Consider the following 19305-nt stretch of genomic DNA (forward strand, 5'->3'; position numbering starts at 1 on the left):
AACACAGATATGATGGAATAGAATGAAACATTTATATGTGGGTTTTAGATAGAAGACTTGAGATCCTACTAGGGCATCGAGTAGGCTATTTTGAGCCAAGGCCCTGGGGGGAAGGTGATCTGGCCCCTTTGGGTGCCATTTTGGTGGGAAATTTTGAGAAAGATCAATGTTATCTAACACCCACGGTCCCGAGGACAGTCTCCGCCAGCAGTAGCTGCCAGGTGTCACCTGGATGAGCCGCCTTCAGGGCCGACAATGTCAGGGACGGTGGAAATGTTGGCTGACGTTCGCCTCCCCAGCGCCAGCCGGTGACCAGCAAACCATCCCCGTTATGTCTCCCTCTGGAGGAAGCGCCGGCCTGTTCTCTCTGGCCCCAGGCTCCCACTGAGGACGGAGCCAGAGGCGCCGCGGGGTGGGGGGGCCTTCTCTCAGCTGTCAGCAGGAGGGGCGGGAGGCAGTAGGCCAGACCTCGCCCCATCGGTTTGGACTCTGGTTTCACCGAGGTGCCCGGTTCTGCCACCTTTGCTCCCTGGTCAATGAGTAGCAGAGTGGCTCTCGGCTGGAACCGGGGACCAAAGGGCAGGGCAGGAATGGAAATGTTGTGGGATGACTGGGGGAGACAGACGAGGAAAGGTTTGCAGGCGTTGGTGGTCTGACTGGGAGAGGGGAAAGGAAAGAGGAAGAAAGAATACAGGAGAGAGATGAGAGACTTCATGTCTGAGCATCTTTCTCTGATGTGAGAGGAACCCCAAGAGGGGACACCAGGCACCTAGTCTGTTCCCGACATTGGGTCCAACTGTACCTCTGAAGAGGCACCCGGTGACCTGCGGCTCCAGGGGACAGAAAATGAGAGCTGGTCACTCCTCCCAGGAGGCCCCTCATAGGAGGGGGAGACACAGCGCTGCCCTCAGAGAGCCCGCAGTCTGAGAGGGGTACCTCATTCGGGCCCTGCAGAGGCCCTTGCCCATCTCACCACAGGTAATTTCTGTGGCGTTCCTCTGAACTCCTGTAAACAGAATTGGGAAATCCCAGAAACTGCAACACGTTTAATCACCCTCGTTTACTGCCCTTCCCTGGGTGACTCAGCGGTAGGAAAATCACTGCTGAGTGAACCCGGAATGAAATCCGAAAGGGAGAGTGATGAGAGAGGCAGCTATTGGCACGGCTCCTGCAGTGGCCTGCCGCCTCCATGCCAGGGACCTGCTCTCAGCCGGTCACCGGCAGCCACTGAAGCCGCTAACGGGGCCAACTGGGGGAGGGGGGGGCAGGAGGACGTCCAGCCCCTGGGGACTAGGGCTAGGCCCCAAATCCAGGCAGGGGCCAGTGCACAGCAGTGGAAGTCTGGGGGGTTCTGAGGGGGATCACTCACTGCCTAGGGCTTCTGACTTCTGCCCTTTCAGACAGACACCAAGTCCCCTCAGCTGGAATAGCCTCCCTTTCCCTCCAGGGGGCCACATCCTGCTCTCCTTCAGCCTCATCTGGCCCCTCAGAGCTGCCACCACGCCCTCTGTCTGGGCCCCCTTGCTATCACCTGACTGATTTGGAGTAGGTGGGAGTTTGTGTCTTTTCTTCTTATCTTAGACCCTCAAGCCTCGAGAATAGGTGTTTTAACTGCAGCAGGATGGGCTCAGTCCTTAGGAAAACATGAATGAACGAAGGAAGGAATGAATAAATGGATGAATGAACGAATGAAACTAGAACCCAGACTGTTTTCTTGGCAGAAGCAAGAGGTCAGGGAGCGCCCAGCCCCACTGCCTTTCCCTGGGAAGGGAGAAGGAGACCTCCCTGAGCTGAAGGGGCCTTAGAAATTCCCTGAAACTAAGGTCCTGCAAGGGGAAGGGCCCTGCACCAGGGTCCACTGTCTCCATCCCTCTGCCTGACTCTCCAGCCCTGTCCCTGGACCCTGGGCTCTGGACCAGGCTGACACCCAGAGAGAGACACGCTGTTCTGTTCTCACTCCAGCGGGTAGGGAGGTGTGGTCGCGGCAGTGGCTGACCGGCTCCACCCAGTGTAGGCACATTTCATCACCTAGAAAGCCTGGCCAAAGCTTGCAGCTTCTGAGGCCCAGTGAAAGCTGTGCTTTGCACATAGCAAGCCACCCGGTCCCCATTCCAAATTTTCTGCAAGCCCCCAGGACATTCCAGCCCGAGCCGGCAACGAGGGCAGGGCTGCCTGGGTACACTTCACCTGCCAAGGCAGCTCCTGGAGTCACTGCACCCTGGGGGTTCTGGCAGAGACTGCTCTGGAGGAGTCCTGCCCAGTTTTCTTCTGCCCTCCAATGGTAACAGTGTTTGGAGATGATCATAAAAATTACTGTTCTAATACCGAATCACTATGTTGTGTAACAGGAATTAACATAGTGTTGTAGGTTTGATTACCCTTCAAAAACAAACTCATAGAGGGACTTCCCTGGCGGTCCAGTGGTTAGGACCCTGTGCTTCCACTGCAAGGGGCACAGGTTTTTTTAAAAATAAATTTATTTATTTATTTTTGGCTGCATTGCGTCTTCGTTGCTGCATGCAGGCTTTTCTCTAGTTGCGTCGAGCGGCGGATACTCTTCGTTGCTGCACATGGGCTTCTCATTGCAGTGGCTTCTCTTGTTGTGGAGCACGGGCTCTAGACACGCGGGCTTCAGTAGCTGTGGCACGCGGGCTCAGCAGTTGTGGCGCACGGGCTTAGTTGCTCCACGGCATGCGGGATCTTCCCGGACCAGGGCTCGAACCCGTGTCCCCTGCACTGGCAGGCGGATTCTTAACCACTGCGCCACCAGGGAAGTCCGGGGCCACAGGTTTGATCCCTGGTTGGAGAACGAAGATCCCACAAGCCTCACAGTGTGGCAAAACAAAAAAACAAAAAAAAAAACTCGTAGAAAAAGAGATCAAATTTGTGGTTACCAGAGGTGGGGGGTTGGGGGAGGGGGAATTGGATGAGTCAAAAGGTACAAACTTCCAGTTATAAGATAAGTAAGTACTAGGGATGTGACGTACACCATGAGGAGTATAATGAACACTGCTGTCTGTTACATATGGAAGTTAAGAGAGTAAATCCTAAGAGTTCTCATCACAAGGAAAAAAATTTTTTTTCTATTTCTTTTATTTTGTATCTATGTGACATGATGGATGTTCACTAAACTTACTGTGATACGTATGTAAGTCAAGTCAGTATGCTGCACACCTTAAACTTACACAACGCTGTATGTCAGTTATAACTCAATAAAACTGGAAGAAGAAAAAAAGAAAAAAATTGCTTTTCGAATTTACTCTGCCCGTCACTACACATATATTTCCTCACCTAAGTCTCTTAACAGTTCAGTGAGGTAGTAGTGTTACTATGTTATTGCCCCCATTTTACAGGATGAGGACATTGGGGCGCTGAGAGGCACAGTGACTTGTCCAGGTGGCATAGCTGGTAAGTGGTGGAGCTGGGACTGCCCCGCTCCCAATCCTAGCTTTATATCACCGCACTGCCAGTGACCCAGCTTCTGCAGCACCCCTCCCAACCTCTCAAGCTCCTTCCTAGGAGAAGGGCACCCAGAACCCTGAGAGCAAGAAACAGTGGCTGCAGGTGCAGGGGGAGTGGGTGGTGGTGGGGCCCCTCTGCTTCACAGAAGTGTATACTGGAAACCCATTTGGACCGTCCCCTTTGCCCACCTTCGCCTTCTGGGAAGGGGAGGGGGCAGGAATTAGCATTTGACATCAGGGAAGCACCTACTGTCAGCTCTGGGTTGGGCACGTGTAAGATGATATTTGGCCCAGGGCAGGGGAGGTAATTTCAAAGTTCTTTGGTGTTTGAAGCAGCTGTATTTGTAGGACTGGTGCCCTGAGCGTGACAGCCTCTATAGAGGGGGTCCAGGGCTCTGCCCTTAAATCTTTCCTGCTTGGTAATGTCATTAGAGCCCACCCACCGCCCACCTACTGAGTTTCTAGAGAGGATCATGGAGGAGGCGGCTAATGAACACTGTGGAAGATGGAATCCAGAGGGCAGTCTCCCCCGTGAATGATGAGTCAGTGTCATTCAATGTTCCTAGAACAGCCACTGAGACCCTACTGTGTGCCAGGCCCTAGGGAACAAAAGGGACAAGGAGGGGTCACTGCCCTTGACACAGGTGGGGGGGTCGAGTGGAGCTGCAGGAACCATTGCCAGATTCAGAGGCTGCCCAGCCCCCAGGATGGAATGATTAGCCTGGGGGTGGGGTTGGGGAAAAGAGTTTCCTGGAGAAAGGCTTATCTGAACTGAGCTTTGAAAGGCAAATCAGAATAATAGGCCTTCCTGCCCAGATAACCACAGGATTAGTGTGAAAATCAAATGAGACAATGGAGAGAGAAAGTATCTTGTGATCTGATTTTTAAAAAGACAAGACAGTTTCAAGGTCCCTGTTATGCTTCCAAAAGTGAGGAAACTGAGGCTTCTGATTCTAGCACTAGGTTTTGGATCCTCTACACTGACTTCTCCAGAGAGTGAATTCCATTGTAAAACTGCTTTTCTCAGTATCCTGTTTTATGAATGGTAATATAGAGTGGGAGTCTTTTATACTATAGTATAAATTAGCGGTCAGCCTGCTTTGCAAAGAGACAGCAAAGAACAGGGCAGTGAGGGAAATGTAAAAGTGGAGAGGGAGGTTGGGTATGAAAAGGGACAATTTGGGAATATGTAAGGCTTGGGTCCAGGAGGGCTATTAAAAAACCCAGATGATGAGGGACAAGAAGTGAAGAGATAGCTCAGGGTAGAGAGTGAGAGTGCCAAACACAAACTTTACCAGATTATCAAAGGGCTCGGTGTCCAGACTCTTCTTCTTCAGGATGAGAAGCTGAGCCTGGTATTAAATTGTATACCCTCTCTGAGCCTCCAGCTCATCTGAGCACTGCCCTGGGAGCAAACCGGTCCTCTATCTCCATTTTCCTTCCTTGTGTAGAAGGGAAGAATAAGTGAGAATCTGAGATGATCATTCAGGCTTCCTGGGCCACCCTTACTCCCATCCTGAATGGGGTTTAAAGAGCTTTGCCGGATTTCTTTCACCTGTTGGCTAGAAACCATATACTCCAGTGGATTCTCATTCATTACGTGAAAATGTTGAGTCTAGAACCTCACCTTCAAGTTAAATGGATAATACATTTTTTAAAATATATGATGACTTCCTTCCCTCCACCCTCCATCCACCTACATCATCAAGCCATGGAGAACAAACTCAGAGAAAACAAAAAAAGTGTAGAGAAGAAAATTAAAATTACCCATTATCCCACTCCCTAAGTGAAAAAAAGCTGATTAACACTTTGATGTATTTCCTTCCAGTCTTTATTCCATATGTACACGTGTGTATTCCACAGAGCACCAGACCATGTAAAGGCTTTCTTTACGTGCAACCTCCTGCTTCCTAGGAGGAGAAGGGAACAGTCTCCTTTCTAAAAAGCCCCAGGTCGCCCACAGAAAGGCAGGTCTGTGGATCTTTCTGGTGGATCCAGGTACCAAATCATTTGCAAATATTGATCCTTCAGGCTGATTTACATGAACATCCTTGGGACATTGACCAAACCCTAATCCTGTAAATACAGAGGCCTTCCACCTCCCACACTCCCCACCAAGCTCTGCCTGGGGCCGGAAACTTGAGGATTCTTGTTGTACTTCACTCTTCCAGCTTGTCCTTGGCTCCCAGGGAGCTTGGCCTTGGCTCCCAGGGAGCCTGGCCCAGCTCATGCCTGTGTTTGCTGTGGCCTCGGAGTTAGGGTCCTCTCTTATTCTCAAAATGAATGGTCTCTGTCCCGACTTGGTCCATGCAAAGCAGTTAGGCCAGTCACCTCCAAGCATGCCTTATGGCACTCGTGCCCATCAATTCCATCTTTTAAAAGGTTGTGATGGGCAAACTATGGGCGTTAGTTGATGATACTAGTAGCTGCCACTCTACTCAGGGCTAAACACTATAGTGAGCTCTTTACATTGTGGTCTCATCTAAACCTCACAGCCCCTATAACAGGACATTCCTAGATCCCACTTTACAGATGGGGGAACTGAGGCCCAGTGATTTGCCTGAGGATACCTGGTACAACAGTCCAAAGCCATTGAGCTCCCCACTGCTCTCCTCTGCCCCAACTACACCCAGTGAAAAACATGTTTATACACAGGTACAGATGGGAATTATTGCTTATCCAAGATAAGACTGGGTTGTCACACTGCTCTGATATCATTCCCACCAAAAGCAAAAGATCGGGCCTTTTCGTTAACCTGAGTGACCTTATCTCATCTAAAAGCATAAATTCCATGAGACCATTTAAACCGTGGAACCAGCTCTGTCGCCTCCATTACTGCCTACAAGAGTGCCTTGGGAACCTCAGTTTGGAGACATCTAGCAAGGTCAGCATATCTAGTCACTGGATTCCCACCAGGTGTTCAGACCCTTGGGGATCTCTTCGCCATTCAGTCAGTCCTTGGTGATTTATTGAGCATCTATGTATGCCAGGCATTAGGTCCAGGACTGGGCATGAGGTACTCCCAGGGGCATGTGTGCTTTACTTTGTAATCTGGATGCCCCTGTTCACCAGGCAGGTTCACCAGGAAGCAGCTGCCGAGATGAAGATAGGCATGGGAGAGCGTCCCTGGGAAGTCACTTCAGTGAAAGGAAACAGGATTGGGCAGATCTGACAGTTCTCTACCAGAGCAAAGTTTCTCTTGAGCAAAGATTGCCCATGGGAGGAGCCCGGCCTGAGCTGGGCAGAAATGACCAGGCCCTAGAACCACTGCTGTGCTCAGACCCAGCCGGCCCTCAAAGGCCAAGGCTACAGAGAGGTGAGTGAGGTGTCTCAGGCAAAAAATAAAAGGTGTTTGCATGATCCTGAGAGCCAGTACCTCCTTACATTTTGTGTCCTAGGTGCCTTGCTCTCCTCACCCTAGTCCCAGCACTGGGGACCAGGAAGAGGCTAAGAACTGGACTTGTCAGCTCACTACACTCCTTGCAACAGGTAGCAAGTCCTTTCTTGAAGGGAGGTCTGCAGGCACGTCTCTGTGTCTGCCGCTTTCTTCCTCTCAACAAATATTTACTGAGCACCTCCTGGGTGCCAGGCTTTGGGGATGTGCAATAAGCAAATCAGACCAGGCTCTGCCCTGGGGACCTTCCAGTCTAGCACGTCTCCCTGCACGAACCTGGTTATGTGCCCAGATACCTTATTCTGGGGTCAGGGTGGCCACCTGCCAGGATCAGAGCCGACCTATAGCTCAGCACACGAGAGGTACGTGCATGCACGCAGAATCAAGGGGCTCTAGAAGGGTTGGGAAGATTTTCAAAGAAGCTGCAGCTTCAGGAGAAAGATGAGAGAAGCAAAGAGGAAGGAAAGGGCTGCAGGGCAAGTGGCCCAACAGGTAAGCAGAAAACTCTGGGTGGGAGAAAGGGAAATTGAGTTGAAGGCCGACTCTGTGTCTGGTGGGGGATGTCCCTGCAGGAATGAGTAAGGAGCAGGTGACAGGGAGGGGACTCATGCAATCCTTGGCTGACAGCTGGGCTCAGGGCCAGGAAGGAAAAATTTTTGCTTCCTTAAGAGCTAGGGGTTGGAGGGAGGAGAAAGGAGCCTGAAGGAAATCCACAGACCAAGAACCCTGGCTGGGAGAGCCCTTCAGAAGGAAGGAGCAGGCTAGCAAGGGGAGGGCAGGGGCCTGAGAGCCAGCTGAGCCCGGGGACAGGGCACCTGTCACTTCCATCAGTCATCACTGACTGGGAGCCACGTGCAAACAGTGCATTTGAATAATAAGAAGAAGTAGCAGTAACATTTGTATAGCTTCATAATATCCCCAGGGCCCCCCACCCATACTGAGTCTGTTTTCCAGACCAGAAACTTGGGAGGCATGCTAGGCTCTTCTCTCTCCTTCACCCACTCAGTCCTCGGCCCCCAAGACCAGTCTACCTTTAGAAGACTCTGTGATTCCTGTCCTTTTCTATCCCCTTGGCCTCTGCCCTTGCCCAGACCACCCTCCTCTCCATCCCCTGGTGTTAACAGTCTCACCTGCCTGGCTCCCATCTCCCTGCCCCCTCACATCTATTCCGTTTGCTATGAAATTTATCACAGCACTCTCTTGCCTAAACCCCATTGTCCTCAAGGCAAAGCCCCATATTCTTCCTTTGGCCTTCAAGCACGACCCCTACTCTGCTTTGCAGCCACCTCTGCTCCCCTTCTGCAACTCTACCCTGCAGCTCTGTCATCCTCAAACTCACCCCCATGCCCCAGCCACACACATATACCCCCCAGTGCTCTCTTGCCTCTGGGTCTCCCCAGTGTTATTCCCTCTGCCTGGAAAACACTTGCTCTGACTAGTTCCTACCATGACCTTCAGGTCTCAGCTTCTGCACTGTTCACTCCAGGAAGCCTTCCCTAGATTCCCACCCCCCCAGGTTAGGTGTTTGGGCCCCAATTCCCTGCCGTGGCCTTTACCAAGATTACTGATTAATTATAAGGACTCCAAGACAGCCAATCTCCTCTCTTGGCCATGTTGTGCTGCAGGTGCAGTACAGTACCCATGTCATCAACACATATTTTTTGAGCATATTTTTTGAGTACCTAATGTCAGGTACCACCATGAACCCTGGGAAAATGATGGAGAATTAGCAACGTTCTTGTCTTCACTGAGCTCACACACGGTTTTTGTATATTCCAAAGTTATTGTAGGGAGGGTGTATTGGTTTTGTTTTTTTTTTTAATTTTATTTATTTATTTTTATTTTTGGCTGCCTTGGGTCTTTGTTGCTGCGTGCAGGCTTTTCTCTAGTTGTGGCGAGCAGGGGCTACTCTTCGTTGCGGTTCCCGGGCTTCTCATTGGGTGGCTTCTCTTGCTGCAGAGCATGAGCTCTAGGCGCGCGGGCTTCAGTAGTTGTGGCACTCAGGCTCAGTAGTTGTGGCTCACGGGCTCTAGAGCGTAGGCTCAGTAGTTGTGGTGCACGGGCTTAGTTCCTCCGCGGCATGTGGGATCTGCCCGGACCAGGGCTCGAACCCGTGTGCCCTGCACTGGCAGGCGGATTCTTAACCACTACGCCACCAGGGAAGTCCTGGGTGTATTGGTTTTATAAAGGGAAAAGAAAAAGTAAAAAAACAAAAGAAGGAAGGGACAGAGGGAGAGACAGAGACAGGGAGAAGGAAAGAAAGAAAGAAAAAGAGAGAGAGAGAGAAAGAAAGAGAGAGAGAGAGAGAAAGAAAGGAAGGAAGGAAGAAAGAAAGAAATGAGGGAGGAAGGGAGGGAGGGAGGGAAAGGTTGACTCCTGTCCAAACTGTAAATCAAGCTCTTCACAATTCGAGGCCCTGCCCTGCCCAAGTTTCTTGCCTCATTTCTTTTCACTTCCCTGCACAAACTTTCTGCTCCAGAGAAAAGGCAGTTCCCCAAAGGGCATGCTCTTTCCCACCCTTGAGCCTCTGACCCTGCTGGCCCTGCCTGGACCACCTCTGCTGGCCCTGGGGGTCCTGTTCCCTTCAGGACTCAGCTCTCCTGTGTCGGCTCCCCAGCCCTGAGAGATGCTTCCTCCTCAGGGCTCCCGTGACACGGGCACACACCTCCCTGGTGACACTCACCATGTTGCATGCTAGCTGTTCACACAGATGCCGCATCTTCCTCCCACCAGACTGAGAGCCCCGTGAGAGCTGAGACCAGGTCTTACTCCTCTTGGATCCTAGAGAACCGAGGCTGTGCCTGGCACGGAGCAAGTGCTTGGGTGTCTGTTGAACTGAACAGAAAGGCTTTTGACTCAAATTCTGGGCTTCATTCACCAGCACACTACTCTTCCCAGCCCTGCTCCAGCCAATGTGCTGCTCAGGTGAAGTTGGGGGCTGATCGTCCAGCCCACATGGCCCCCGTGGGGCTCCCCACGCTTCTCAGACATAATGACTTCCCTCTGCCATGATGTCCCCCATCCCATTTTCTTGTGGGTCCTCAACCCTAGTGCACTGTACACCCTGGACAGGCACAGGAGATTCAGGGTCCGAGCCGAGAAGGGCACAGACAACACTTCAGAAACCCCTCTCCTGGCTGCCCCCATTTCCACCCTTTCTCCCCCGAAGATGTCACCACAACCTGACACCTAAGACAATAGATTCATTGTTGCTGCGTTAAATCTTTGCATAAAGAGTTACATACGCCACTTGTGAATCTGGCTTTGTCAGCATGTTTGTGGGACACACCCCGTTGTGCGATCATTTTTATCATTGTTTGCTATCCCATTAGAAGGATATTTTGTAACTTATTTATCCTTTCTGCCTTCCATGGATTGTTGGTTGTTTCCAATGATTGACTCTTAGGCATGATGCTGTCATGAACATTTTGGAACAGTCTTGTGGTGAGCAGACATGTGCATCTCTGTTGGAAAGAAACCTAGAAAAGAAATTGTGTGGTCATAGGATATGCAGGTGGTCAGCTTTAAAGATATCGCCAAAGAGTTCTCTGAAGTGGTTGCACACCATTGATTTTTTTAAATACAAGGGGAAGTCTAAGCTTATATAACCCTCTGCATTCTCCCCCGCCCATTTCATATACACTGTGTGTGGTTGGACAGGGGCAATAGTGTTTGAGGGGAAGGAGGGGAACTGGGTGTTTAGAGGACAGGGCTGGAGGGGACAGATGTCCCCTCAGCACTCTTCATGCCTCTGGAATTTTGAAGCATGTTAAAGTGTAACCTAGTAACAACCTCTTTAATTAACAAAGAAGAAAGGGGGAAGCCCATGTGCAATTCAGACACCTTCTTGGGGTCTCTGTAACAGCCCCTTGCTTCCACTCAACCCCAGATCCCCGTCTGAGAGTGACACTTCCCACACGACACTCCGCCCTTAAATTTTACCTAAATGCCAAAGGTTATCAGGGAACAGAGAGCCCCTAGTCTGAGGGGGGAGGCACCGTCCCCATCAGGAAGGAGCCCCCAGCACGACATGGGGAGCAGGGATTACAGAGCCTTGGTGGGAACAGAGGAGACAGAACAGTGGATGTGAAGAAACACACAGATTTAATCACGTTCCAGATTTGTTGGAGATAATCGGGAAAGACTTATTAGTTAGGAAGTGTTGGAAGGGCAGGATGACAGAAGGTAAGGGAAGAAGGGAAATACCACCCAAAAGCCCGTGGAGGGAGGCGGTGGTGAGTACACGTGGACAGTGGGGTGCTGCCCCCCATCTCCTTCCCTCTCAGAAACTTCCACCACGGCACACGACCCCCCTGGACACTTCTCATTCAAGGACATCTCCCACGACCTACTCACTCAGGCCCAGGGGAATAAAGAGAGGGTCCCACCCCACCCACACCAGCTCCCGGGACCAGGGGGGCACCTGCACCTCTACCTGCAGCCAAGAGGAAGTGGCCTGGAGGAAGGAACCAACACCTTCTGGCTGCATCTCCTCCTCTCCACCCTGCATCCTCTGAGAGGGGCTGAGAGAGGAGAAGCAGCGAGTGGAGTGTTGCTGTGACACCTGGCGGAGTTGGGGGCTGTCACTCACTCACTCACTCACTCATCCATTCGCCCCGTCAGTAAAGTCCTGCTGTGGGCCAGGCACGGTGTAAGGAGCTGGTGGCAACAGGCTGACGTTGCTCTGCTGAGCTTGTGACTAAGACGGTTCCCTGGCTTGATGTGATGTTACAGATGGCAGGAAGATCCCCTCCCACACGGGGCTTTCCCTCTAGCTGGCCTGGAATCCCACCATTATCTCTGCTTAGCTATAGATCGGCAGTGGATTGAGGGGCCGGAAGCCCCAACTGGGGAGGGAGCACTCTTAGAAAGATAATTCAAAGTGGCAATTTTTACAAAAATATATGACCCTGGGAGCACATTGCTGGGGTCCATCGCAGCCTGGGAAGGACCCCCATAAGCAAGGCAGATGCTGAAGCTGGAGCTTCTTGAGCTTTGCGGTAAACGCAGTTCACTGCTTCTTAGAAATGCAGAGATGAATGAAAGGAACCCATCCTCAGGATAAGGCTCTTGGAAAGGTGCTGACACTAAGGAATGGCATTCGGACAGGTCAGGAGGGCCTCCAGGAGGGGTGAGACCCAGAGAAGACGGTGGAAGGGGAGGTGCCGAGGCTCCTCCCACACCTGGCTGACCTCCTCCCACCTCCAGAGGCTCTGAGCACAGTCTCACCTCCCCACGGAGAATCTGCCCCCCTGCTTGCAGCCAGTGGGAGCCTCTCTTCCCCTTCCCAGCAGAGTCGGGGAGAGTGTGCTGTATGCAGAAATGCGGCGCAGTTTGAGTTCCCCTCACCTGGGGGTGCCTTGAGAAGAGAAAGCAATGCCCCCTGCGGGAAGATGGGTGGGCTGGCCCTACACCAACCCTGGGTGGGCTTCCCGTCTCTGGGTATCAGTCTTCACTCTGGTTCAGTGCAGAGGTTGGGATAAATCAGCTTATACCAACCAAAGGCTTGTGAAAGTGCAAGGTCTCCCAAAATCTTCCTAGCCGGGGACTTTTAAAGGAAATGATGGTGTCTATTCCATCTCCATTTCTTACTATTTTAATACATTAAATAATCATTTTTCTCACCCTGAAGGCCTTTCTAATTATGACACAAAACCTAAAAGTCATAAAATAGAAGCTTGATAAATTCCACTCCAAAAAATTATATATATATATATTTTAAAGTTCTGCGTGACAGAAACTATCCTAAACAAACCCGGAAGACAAACAACAAACTTGGAATAGTATTTGTGGTTAATGTCATAAACATACAGCTAATTTCCTTCATATACAAGAAGCTCCTACAAATCAATTTAAAAAAAAAAACAAAACTTACAATCCTCAATAGAAAAAAGTGAGCAAAGGACATCAACAATCTACAGGGGAAAAAAAATTCAAATGACTCTTAAATATTTGAAAAGATGCCAACCTCATCTGCAATAAGAGAATTGCATATTTAAACTAGCACTAACATACCACTTCCATCTATCAGATTGGCCAAGATCAAACATTTGTCAGTAACCTGAATTGGCAAAGATGTGTAGAAACAGCACTCAGATCTTTCTGCTGAGCAAGTAAATTGGAACAAACCCTTTGGAGAACAGTCTGGCAACAGCTATTGAAATTATAAATGCATGTTGAATTCAACCCAGCAATTCCACTTTGCTGTGGTAGTTTTTGCATTTAAAACCACCTAACCATATTAGCTACTTAAAAATAAGTTAAAACAAATTAAAAACTTCCCCCTAGAGCGAAGGGAGTGCTTACTGAGTGAGCAAGCAGTTCTTGTGACTTGTCTCTCTGGGGCACATCTTCTTACTCAACTGCACATGATAGTCGACGTGTACTTTTTGACCATTGAACAACTTTAAATAGTTTTTCAATACTGTCATTTATCATTTTATGTCTATCCACAATGGCTGGTTGGTTAGTAAGGGGAAAGAGAAAAAAATGCTGAAGCATAGCAACTTCACAAGGAGTCTTGCAATTTGCCTCAACGTATTATTGCCAGGTTTACAATTTGCATTCATCTGATTGAAATTATTTAAAAATACAACAAGACATCTTGGGTTCTTCCAAAATAATATTAAAACAAAACCAAAAAAAATGCTGATTCCTTCCAATTCGGCTTTGCTTTGATTGGAAATAGAGACTATGTATAGTGTTAAGTGTGGAGACGTGCTTAGAAAAACTAGCCTGAAACCTTCTCTCCCACCTAGTAGAAACCAGGCTTGAAAGGTATGGCAGGGAACCAGTTGCTTGTTCATGATGGAAAATGCAAGAATTCCACACACCACGTCCTGAAATTGTTGATGTTCTAACATATAAAATAGTATCAACCCACTTTTAAATACATTCAATCCCTAATCTAAACATGATATAACTTGTCATTTTGAAGTTGTCCAACAAATCATGCTTTTCCTTATATAGTAAGTGGCAGTTCCATTGGAAAAACTCAAAGTTAGTCTTTATACATTACGTTTAATTAAAATGAACTCTATAATATAATCTTTAATAATACATTTCTAAGATATATATATATTTTTACTGAAAAACACTTAAATTAAAAAAGTGCTGAAATGCCCTTTTAAAAAATTTTGGCAGTTCTCAATACTACATATCAGTGTTGAAAGTGTCAGAAACTTTTGAATAATTGAGAAATGCTATCAAAGCTATGATATTCTTGGCTTCTAAGACTTCACAGCCGGACATGTGTTCCCTCAGCATCTGGCACCACAGCTACACAAATGCTGATAAAAGAAGCCAGGTGAGAGTTAAACATTTTCTTGTAGATAGTCCCTATTTTCAGCAATTTAAAAGTACTCATGATCTTACTTGAGGCTTGCAAAACTTCTAGTATCTATCTATCTATCCATCCATCTACCTATCTGGTTATTCCCATTTTATAGATGAGGACGTGGAGGCCCAGAGAGGTTTACATCACTTGTCTAAGGTCACATGGATGTGAAAGCCAGGTCTCCAGCTCCCTGACCTGTCACTCAGAATGGCTGTGGCTATAACAACCACCAGCCTCCCCCATCTACCCCTCCCCATTCCCCTGTATTCTGGGGACAAACCTGGTGCTTTTGTGATAAAGTAACTCAGAGCAATGGTTCCTGGGGGTCTGGGAGGTAGGCCAAGGCTGAAGGGTTGTCTAGTGGTGGGGGCCTTTGTAGGGGGCCGGGGGCAGAGGGCATGGAAGTCAGCGTCAGCAATTCTGCTCCGTGGACCGCTGAGTGACGCTCAGCGCTCATCAGTGCCTGACGGGGCCAAAGCTCCTGGAAAACCGCCTGACTAGGTTCTGGTAAATGTTTAAGCACTGGGGGTGGTGGTAAGGAGTAAGTCTTGTGGTTGGAGGGCTGGGAGGGTTCAAGGGCAAGAAGCACGGAAACAGAGACTTGTGGGTAGTTGCTCCCACCTCCACTGTGCTCCTCGGAGGCCAAGAAGGGGGTGCCGGTCAGGCTGGCAAGGCCCCATCTCAGGAGTCCTGCTCTAAGCCATTCCAAGCAAGGAACCCCTTTCCCCACCGGCAGTCCTAATCAGTCAGTTAAATTGGGACTGGCCACTGAATTGGGGTTTGGCTGCTTCCCTTTTGGAGTCAGACTCTCCGGGGTACGCAGCTGTCTGGGCTCTCTACCCCCATCCCTTTGCCATCTCCTGACAGGGCCAGTCCACGGGCCTCTGCTTTCCCGCTCCACCTCAGATTCCTCCCGGGGATGAAGCCGCTGATCCCTGAAAGCCTGAAAGTCCCCTGGCCCAGGCAAGTGGAAAATAGTAAGAGTTCGTGTGGCTGAGTCATGGAAGACAGAATGCAAGCCGGACCCATGAACGAGGCCTGCTCTCCCCTTGGCAGAGGCCATTCATTGGGCTTCCCCAGTGGCCTTGCCGCCGGCTTGGAGCCCTTGCCTTAAACAGCCAGCACTCCTTCCTCACCATCAGTTTCATCACCACCACCATCTGATGGCTGGGCAGGGTATTGTTGCACAGCTGGAGCTTCCTTCCACATAGTCTGTCTGCCCTGGATTTGAACCAGTTACTTTGGGGCCAGGAGATCTCTTAGCCCTATGTTAAGGCTATTGGTTGCCACTTTCCCTAAGTGGCCCAATGTTCGCTAATCTGGTGTTTGCAGCGACTTTATAAAACATCACCACTGCAAATAATGAAAAGTGTATACAAACATGTCCTAGCTCTGTCTTTTCAGGGGTCCGAGAAGTAACGATACCCCAGTAACAACAGCCCAGTAAGCACCCAGATCTCAGTATCTAAATGCTATCCTTCACTGAAAGAAACCAGGGCTCCTTGAGGCAATGGCTGATTCCAGGGCTGGAGCAGGGAAAGTACAGATGAGCCTGGAATATTTTCTTGTGCCAGAAAGTAAGGAAATGCTCAAAGAATGATGAGGACATGTCAAAGGACACAGGAGCCAGCTTGAAAGGGGTCTGTCTGGCCCAATCTGGGACAATTTGATAACCAAAATAAACATAATATTAATGCATTTCCACCAAATAAGTAAAATAAGAATAAATGAGTCCATGCAGATATAAACAAACAAATGGAGAAAGGAAGGTTTTCCTCGTAGTAGAATGCTAACTAAAAATTGGTAGAAGGAATGCTGGAAATAGAAAAATTCCCGTTTGGTAACCACCAAAGTGGTGTCTAATTCAGACAGGAGTTGTCAACAGATGCTAAAGCTGCTGGAGAGAGTCAGTAAGGATCAGGATATTGGCATAATTCCATAATATCTCCCTACAAAGTATGAATTAATTACAAAGGGGAGATGTTGACTTTGTGATGTAGGAGCCTGGCGGCCAGCAACTTGACCAAATGATGAAGACACAGAACCATTTCTGTGGTAGTCCTGTCAAGAATGTTTGCATGGTCTGGGCTGGTCGGAAGAAAACATCAGATGATCCCAAGTTGAAGGTCATCCTGCAGAATACAAAGTCTGATTTCTTTTTTTTTTCTTTTTAATTTTTTTTAATTTTATTTTTTGGCTGCGTTGGGTTTTTGTTGCTGCGCGCGGACTTTCTCTGGTTGCAGCAAACAGGGGCTACTACTGTTCATTGTAGTGCGCAGGCTTCTCATCGCGGTGGCTTCTCTTGCTGCGGAGCATGGGCTCTAGGCACCTGGGCTTCAGTAGTTGTGGCTCACAGGCTCTAGAGCACCGGCTCAGTAGTTGTGGTGCACGGGCTTAGTTGCTCTGCGGCATGTGGGACCTTCCCGGACCAGGAATCGAACCCATGTCCCCTGCATTGGCAGACGGATTCTTAACCACTGTGCCACTAGGGAAGTCCTGAATTCTTTTTCTTTTATTGATATAATGTATCTTATTTTATTTTCAAGTTTTATTGAGATATAGTTGAAATATAATATATTAGTTTAAGGTGTACAGCATAATGACTTGATATATGTATATATTATGAAATGATCACCACAGTAAGTTTAGTTAACATCTATCCCCTCACATAGTAACAATCTTTTTCTTGTAATGAAAGCTTAAGATCTACTTTCTTAGCAACTTTCAAAAATACAATGTGGTATTGGTAACTATAGTCACCATGGGGTGTATTATGTCCCTAGAACTTATTTCTCTTATAACTGGAAGTTTGTACCTGAACTCTTTAGGACTGCTAAGGATGCAAAAGTCAGAGAAAGATGAAGAAACTTAGATTAAAAAAGATGGATGAGGGGAACTCCTTGGCGGTCCAGTGGTTAGGACTCTGTGCTTTCACTGCTGAGGGCCAGGGTTTGATCCCTGGTCGGTGAACTAAGATCCCGCAAGCTGCAGCACGGCCAAAAAAAAAAAAAAAAAAAAAAAGATGGATGAGCCATGACAACATTTAGCATTGCATAGTCCTGGATTCCATCCTGAACCAGAAGAGGAAAAATACATCATTGGGACAGTGGACATCTGAACAGGGTCTATGGGTTGAATGGTAGGGTCTTACCAATGTCAGTTCCCTACACTGGAGAGCCTTAGAGTGATTCATACAGGAGATTATTCTTGTATTTTCGGGCAATCATGTCTGCAACTCGTTCTGAAAGTCAGAAAAAGATTAATGGGTGCATATTAAAAGAGAGAAGGTGACAAAGCAAATGTGGAGAAATGTTAAAGAATCTGGGTGAAAGAGACAGGGGGGTTCTTAGTACTGTTCTTGCAACGTTTCTGTAAAGTTGAAATGATCTCAAAATGAATTATTTAGGGCTTCCCTGGTGGCGCAGTGGTTGAGAATCTGCCTGCTAATGCAGGGGACACGGGTTCGAGCCCTGGTCTGGGAAGATCCCACATGCCGCGGAGCGGCTGGGCCCGTGAGCCACAACTACTGAGCCTGCGCGTCTGGAGCCTGTGCCCCGCAACGGGAGGGGCCGCGATAGTGAAAGGCCCGCGCACCGCGATGAAGAGCGGTCCCCGCACCGCGATGAAGAGTGGCCCCCACTTGCCGCAACTAGAGAAAGCCCTCGCACGAACCGAAGACCCAGCACAACCAAAAATAAATAAATAAATAAATTAAAAAAAAAAAAAAAAAAAAGAATTATTTAAAATTTTTAAAAAAGAAGTGTACCTGAGTGCTTTGCAAACGGCACAGAAGGTAAGGGGGGGGGGACTGCTGTTATATGACGCGTTAGAATGTGGGATTATTCCTGGAGGGTATGCAGTGTGTGTGTTTGTGGGGGGATGGGGTGGCAGTGTTGCCATGGAGTGTGTGCTTATTTATTTTCCATCCCCCCAGATTAACCCCTTCTTCCCCGGGGCAACAGGTGATGCAATCCGTGCTGTGGCCAGGGAAGGGTCACATCTGAGCAAACACCAAGCCCTGGCTCAGCTGGGATGAAGACTGAGCCAAAGTGTTTGTGACTCTTCATGCCTTATCATCCTTTCCTGTCACAACTGAGTGTTTCCCTGCCATCTGTTTATACAGACACTTATAAAACAACACAGCTTCATGCCTTGCTTGCTCAAACCTTGGGAATATCAATATAGTGATGCTGGCTGAAACAACTTGCATCCTGTTTCCCTGGCTGAGTTTTCCCACCCCGTGTGGTCCTCTGTCTTGGATTGGAGAGGGGACTCAGAACAGACAGTAGGGAACCTCCAACTTAAAGTCACCCAGCAAGGTCATGGCAGGGTGGGATTGACTGCAATTCAGTGCTGTAGGTATTTACTATGGGCCTAAAACGGGCAAGGTCTGACACCAGGCAATGAACAGGAATTTCTTTATACTGTTCAATCAGGCATAGAGAGGCAAGAGAAAGGAAGGACACCATCACCATCATCATCACCACCATCATCATTATCACTGTTATGGGTTGTGTCCTCTCCAAAAATGTTGAAGTCCTAACTCCTAGTACTCAGAATGTGACCTTATTTGGAAATAGCGTCTTTACAGATGATCAAAGAAGATGAGGTCATTAAGATGGGCCCTAATCCAATATGACTGGTGTCCTTATAAAAAGGGGGAATTTGGACACAGACACACAGACTGGGAGAATACCATGTGAAAGTAGAGATCGGGATAATGGATCTACAAGCCAAAGAATGCCAAAGCTTGCCATCCAACCTAAGAGAGAGGCAGATTCTCCCTCACACTCTCAGAAGGAGCCAACCTTGCCAACACCTTGACCTCAGACTTACATGTACTATGAGACAATTAAGAACAGTGAGACAGGGAATTCCCTGGTGGTTCAGTGGTTAGGACTCTGCACTTCCACTGCAGGGGGCACGGCTTCAATCCCTGGTCGGGGAACTAAGATCCCACAAGCCATGCAGCTCAGCCAAAAAAGAAAAAAGAACAGTGAGACAATAAGTTTCTGTTGTTTAAGTCACCCAGTTGTGGTACTTTGTTAAAGCAGCTCTTGGAAACTATTACGATCTCCATCACCATCAGCAGTGGCATCACCACCACCACTACC

Source organism: Balaenoptera musculus, chromosome 11 (assembly GCF_009873245.2).
Source record: "Balaenoptera musculus isolate JJ_BM4_2016_0621 chromosome 11, mBalMus1.pri.v3, whole genome shotgun sequence".
Taxonomy (NCBI): Eukaryota; Metazoa; Chordata; class Mammalia; order Artiodactyla; family Balaenopteridae; genus Balaenoptera; species Balaenoptera musculus.